Source organism: Sarcophilus harrisii, chromosome 5 (genome assembly GCF_902635505.1).
Source record: "Sarcophilus harrisii chromosome 5, mSarHar1.11, whole genome shotgun sequence".
Classification (NCBI taxonomy): domain Eukaryota; kingdom Metazoa; phylum Chordata; class Mammalia; order Dasyuromorphia; family Dasyuridae; genus Sarcophilus; species Sarcophilus harrisii.
This window is the reverse complement of record NC_045430.1, coordinates 94,858,737-94,865,684: the sequence shown is the minus strand read 5'-3', so window position 1 is coordinate 94,865,684 and position 6,948 is coordinate 94,858,737.

Below are 6,948 nucleotides of genomic sequence, written 5' to 3'. Positions count from 1 at the left end.
TCAGTCCTGGCTAATTAGATCAGGTACTTAGTGGGGTAACCCTCAGTCCTAGCTCAGAAGACAAATTCTGGGAAATCATGCTCAGAAGACAAATTCTGGGAAATCATCCTTTTCCTGAAGAAAAAAAAGCTACCCCCCTGCAAACACAAGGAGTTTCTTTGCTCAAAGGCTTAGAGATGCACAGAAAGCTTGAAACAGTGCCTCCTTTAGGAGCAGAGCTCAACCATATAAGTTAAAAAAAAAAAAAAAAAGAGGAAAGAAAATGAGCAAGAAACAGTAAAGAAGCTTGACCATAGAAAGCTACTATGGTGATAGGAAAGACCAAAGCAATAACTCAGACAAGGACAAAGTGTCCCTAATTAATTAATTAATTAAAGAGTGATATGAATTGGGCTGAAGCCCAAAGAGACTTCTTGTTCTTGCTCATAAAAAAGGCAAATAAGAGAGGTAGAATTAAAAATGAGAAAATAAATGAGCAATACAAAAGAGAGTCAACAGTTTGGAAAAGGAAAGCAATTCCTTTTAAAAACATAACTGGCCAAATGCAAAAAAAAAAAAAAAAAAAATACTGAAAAGTAGAACTAACCAAATGGGAAAAAGAGACACAAAGGCTAATTGAAGAAAATCACAAACATTAAAAGCTAGAATGGGGCAAGTGGAAGGTAATGGTTTCAAAAATCAATCAAACAGAACGAAAAAATAAAAGAAAATGTAAAATACCTTTCAGAGACAATTTTAAAACTATTGGTTTACCAGAAGGCCATGATTTAAAAAAAAAAAAAAAAAGCATGGATAGCATTGTTCCAGAAATGATCAAGGAAAACTGTCCTGATATTCTAGAAATGGGGAGAATAATCATTAAAGAATGTATCAATGACCTATGGAAAGAGATCCCACGAGGAAAACCCCAAGGATGCCAGAAGTATAATCACAAGGAAAAAATACTGCAAAGAGCAACAGTCAGGATTATCCAGGATCTGGCAGTGTGTACAATAAAGGATCAGAGAATATGGTATTTCAGATTCCAGAAGGCAAAGAACCTGGGGCTACAACCAAGAATTAACTACTCAGTCTGAGTATCATCTTTCAGGGTAGGTGAAGGGTTCTTCATAGAAGAGACTTTCTATTGAAATAATTTCTATTGAAAAAAGCAGAACTAAACAGTATTTAAAATTCAAACATAGGACTCAAAAAAAGCCTAGAAAGGTAAACAGGGAAAAATATATTAAATTTTATCCCTAGATGGGAAAGTGATATTTGTAACTTTTTAGAACTGTATCTATTATTGAAGCAGAGGTGAGGGATCATATGGACAGAAGGTGTAGTTTTGAATGGACTCTGATGTGATATTAAAAGAAAAGACATTAAGGGGTAGGAAAAGGATTACTGGGAGAAGAGGACTGAGGAGATAAAATGGGACAAATACATGAAGAAGCACAAAAAAACCTATAAATAATCAAAGGAAACAAGAGGGTTAAGCATATTCTGAGAGTGTATTTTATCAGTTTTGATTCAAAGAGGGAATAACTTAATCTTCAGTTGAATGTAGAAATTGATCTTACCCCATAAAGAAATAGAAGGAGAAAGAGGAAAGAGAAAAGAGGGGCTTGATAGATGGGAGGGCAGAAACACTGGGAAAAGGGGGTAAGAGAAGAGGAAGGGGTAATAGAAGGGAAGGCAGGTAGTGGGTGGGGTGGATTCATAAAACACTACTACAGATGGAAAGAGAGAACAAAAGTATATTCAAGAAAAAAATAGGATGAAGGAAATACCAAGCTGAAAATCATACCTCTGAATGTGAATGGGATGAACTCTGCCATAAAATGTAAGCGAATAGGAGAGTAGATTAAAAAACAAAATCCTACAATGTGTTGTTTAAGAAACACATTTGACACAAAGATACAGAGTAAAATGGAGCAAAATTTATTATGCTTCAACTGGAGTAATAAAACCAGGTGTAGTCATTCTGATCTCAGATAAGCAAAAGTAAATAGAGGTTTAATTAAAAGAGATAAGTACATCTTTTTAAAGGGTACTATAAACAATGAAGTAACAATACTAAATGTATATTCATCAAATAGTAAAGCATTCAAATTCCTAGAGAGGATATTAAGCCAGTTACAAAAATAGATTGAAAAACTATTCTAGTGGGGGACTTTCCCTCACAGAAACAGACAAATCTAACCACAAAATAAATCAGGGAAGTTAATAAAATTTTAGGAAACCTAGATATGTTAGACCCCTGGAGAAAACTGAATAGAGACATAAAGGAATAGATCTTTTTCTCGGCAATATATAGCACCTACACAAAAATTGACCATGGGAAAAAACAGTTCACAATCAAATGCAGAAAGGCTGAAATGATAAATGCTTCCTTCTCAGGCTATGACACAATAAAAATTATATCCAATAAAAGGCTAGGAAAAGATAGACTAAAAACCAACTGGAAATTAAATAATCTAATTCTAAATAGTGAGTCAAACAACAATTCACAGAAACAATCCATAATTTAATAACAATGAGATAATGTACCAAAACCTATGGGATACAGCCAAAGCAGTTCTTAGAAGAAATCTTACACATCTAAACAGTTAACATGAATAAAATAGAGAAAGAGATCAATGAGTTTTGGGCATGCAACTAAAAAAAGCTAAAGAAAAAATTAAAAACCTCCCATTAGATACCAAAATAGAAATTGTGAAATTCAAAGGAGGGAATAATAAAATTTAAAGAAAACTACTGAATTACTAAAACTAAGTTGGTTTTAAGAAAAAATCAACAAAATAGATGAACTTTGGTTAATTTGATTATAAAAAAGAAAGAAGAAAACCAAATTATTAGTATCAAAAATGAAAAGTATAAACTTACCACCAATGAAAAAAGAAATTAAAGGAATATTTAGGAGCTATTTTACCCAAATGTATACCAGGAATGCAGGGCTGGTTCAATATCAGGAAAACTATAGCTATATTCCATCTATCAATAACAAAACTAACAGAAATCATATAATTTCAGTAGATACATTAAAAGCTTTTAACAAAATACAGCACCTATTCCTATTAAAAAACAGAAAATTGGGATAAAGGGAATTTTCCTGAAAATATAAGCAGTATCTTATCTAAAACCAACAGCAAGCATCATTTGGAATGTAGAGAACCTGGACACATTCCCAATAAGATCAGTGGGGAAACAAGGATGCCTATTATCACCATTATGATTCAATATTGTACTAGAAATAATTGGCTTTAGCAATAAGAAAAGTGAAAGGAATTAGAATAGGCAATGAGGAGACTACAGATCTTTGCAGATGACATGATATACTAGAATCCTAGAAAATCATCCAAAAACCTTGAAATAACAGTTTTAGCAAAGTTGCAGAATATAAAATAAACCTGCAGAAATCATCAGCATTTCTACATATTACTGACAAATTCCATTAGCAAGAGATAAATTCCATTTAAAGTAACTGTAGACAAAATAATTGGGAGGGTTATAGGTAATGTCTAAGAGGTCAGTTAATTTGGTAATTGGGAGATTCCTAGTAACTTTGGAGGAGCAGTTGCATTGAATAATAAGTTTTGAAGTCAAGTTTAGAGGGGCATAAGCTCATATTGAAAAGAGAAGCAGAACTAATGAACATAGATGGCGTTTCCCCTGACTTGAGAAAAGGATGAGAAAAGGTGACAGCTATGAAAGTAATCTGATCAATGAGGACTTACACAAAATGAACACAGAGGTGTTTGCAAAAAGGGAATATAAATAAGGAAAGAATGGAAACGATAGATGATAGATGGTGAAATCTTCTGGAAAAAAGCAGATCAAGGAAGTATAAAGTAATAGTTCTTGGCAAGGAGAAGGGCTTGCCATTTCATTCAAAATGGAAAAGGAAATAGTGGAAAATGTCTCAGTGATATGAGATAAAAATAGAAGAAAAGGAAACTTTTGGTGAATAACTTGTTTTTTTCAGTGAAGATGAGTTCATCAGCAGGGAGGGTACGTGTAGGGGATACTATAGAATACTTGGAAAGAAAAAAGTTCATTACAACTGGCTATGTTAATGAACAAGGTAGGATTAGATTGCTTTGTCATTGCCCCTAAGGATTCTTTATCCTCCAGAACACTATGATCTCATTAGAGATTTGGGAAGAATTTTTAAAATTTCTAAAAACTTCTGTGATCCTGGGTCTTAGCATCTTTGGGCTCCATTATTTTCTGGACCTAAAATTTTTCAGTACCTTAAACATCACTTGGGATATATCAAATACATAATTACATGCAAAGCAGACATTTTGTGTACAGACATTAGCAACTTCTTCTGATCACACGTGTAACTATTACTCCTATTTCTCTTAGGATACTTTGTGAACCTGGTTCCTGATGAATCTGTTCTTTTGTAAACTACTAATCTTTCTGCCTGTGTATCTTAAATAGGCTGATTTTATAGACTTGTAACACTAGTTACACTGATGTCCACTGCTTGTAAGCAAAATGTTTTTCATTTTAGCCCTCCCTAGTGTAATGTTCTCTTCTCTAAATTATAATGTTCTCTGGGAGCAGGTTTCTTGCAGGGCTTCGGGAGACAGCCTTAGTTTCAGTTCAATATAATACAGGCAGCTGTTAAAGTCCAATCCTTTATTGTCTCCTTCCAAATAGCCCGATTAGCTTTCTTAGAGGCCTATCTCTCCTTGGTTCCAAGAGCTCTTGCTGCTAGTCCTTTTTGCCTCTGGAGGCTTCAGCCTCTTCCTCCCTCTGAATCCAAAACCTCCAGCCAGCACAATGGTGGAATATTGAATGGATCTGACGACTCCTCTGAGAGAGTGGGCTTGTGGGAGCTGTGACTTGTGAATCTCTCCACTGAATCCTGCCTTGTGAATCTCTCGAAGTCTCTAGTTGGCTTATGGGAGCTCCTTATATATAATCTCTTAAAGGTGTGAACTCTAAGGTGTGAACCAAGTACATAAGCATTGTTTCTATCAATTCCAGTGACTTAGCACTTTGTTTCAAGTTCTGACCCATAACATCTCCCGTTTTCTTTTGATTTAGAACATAGGTGGTCATGACCTCCCTGGTTTCTCAAGGAGGTGAGAACCCCAAAAAAGGTGATCATGCCTTTCCTGTCTGCTCAAAAAAGAAGTGAAAACACCATAAAAAGGAGGTGGTCACACCCTGACTTCTCAGGAAAGGAGATGAAAACACCAAAGGAAATGGGAAATCAAATCAGATTAGCAGGTTTCTGAAAGGGCTCACTTGAAACAGGTATACATAAATCCATCAGTATGGGAGATATTACACATAATTATATCAATTATACAAGCACATCTTGTAGTGATGTAACAAATAACATGAATCAACATGAGAATTTATACATGTCCATAAGTCCTAGAAATAGTCCAAAAGGAATCTATTGTTCATTAGTTCATGTGCCAGGAATCCAATAAGTCCTATAAATTTTGAAGTCCTGTAATAGTCTCATCAACAATTTTTCATCTCAAGGAATCCAATGATTCCTGCAGATTTTGTTCTTAGGTCTTCTCCTTTGTTTTGAGGTTTTTCTCCTTTTCTGTCTCTCTCTGATGGACAAGGCAAATATAGCTCATTGGCACCCATCTGCTTCCTTCTCCATCTGTAGAAATACAAGCAAACCCTGTTCCCCAAGCAGTTAACCTATCTGGTCCCTTCCATTCACCACTTTCTGGATCTCTCCATATCATCTGGCAATTATATTGAAGCTGTTTGCACTGGACACTGCCCTGTTGGTTTAAAAAGCCTATATTCTCTCCAATTGTAATCCCTTTCTGCCATGTGATTGCTTTTCTGCTGGTTGATCACATTGGAGTCCTGACATTCTAAAGACTCTCTGGGTGTAAACTCAGCTGCCATCATGCCCCACCTGTCTTTTGTATGTTATCTTGGAGCTGGGCCCAGCCTCTCATTTCCCTGGGTCAATCTACATTTCAAGGCCCAGTGGAAGCCCTTGTGGCATTTTGGACATAGGGTTTTAAAATAATTTAGAATGACAGAAAAAAATCATTCACATATGGATTTTATGTGGGAATATTCAAACCTAAAGGTTTTAGGATTTGAAATACTTTACAAAGAAGAAAATTAAGGTTATAACTAGGACACAAGCTTAAACTAGGCCCTTTCAGTATTTGTGGAAGATGTCACACTGATTAGAGGAGAAAATCAAAACACTTCTTTCAAAAGATACCTCCTAGATTCTAGTCTGCTGAGAGCATTAACCACAAGACAGTGAATTTCTTTATCACATGACTTTACCATTTATTTTCCTTACCCCTACTAATAAAGATTGGAATGTAACAAACTGAGAAAATAATCTACTTACAGCAAATGCAGAAGGTTAACTCTGTCTTTCTCGTGTTTTTTACCTTCCACTTTTTCCAGAGGTGGTTCACAGTGCATCTAGGGTACTGTTTTTTCTATGAAAAGTACTTTACAGCCAATGTCAGGCCCACTTCTACCTTCAGCTTCAGCTTCAGCTGCTTCATCTTCTTTTAGTGGAGTCTTTCCAAACTCTGTGGATCCTAACAGATTTTTATTCAGTGCCAGTGATTTGCAGAGATAATTCCTTTGAACCTTCAAATCCTTGGAACTTCTGTGACTCTCATTTTTCTGAGAATTATTAGTAGAATCCCAATTTCAAGCATCTGAAAAGTAAATATTCAAGTGAAATAGTACATCAGTTTTGTCTACCTGATATAATTATTTTTTTTCCAGAGGATGTCCCTATGGAATTCGCACCTATGTTTACGGTTTTTTGTTTTTATTTCTGATGTCTTATATTTCAAGTAACATGACAAAAACCCATTAACAACTGTTTTCCTTCAATACTGAGCCTATTGTCTTTTTCTTGGAGTATCAGCTCTAACACTCTTATGAAATTCTTCATTCCAAGGAGTATATTAGTAAGATCCTTAGGGATAAATT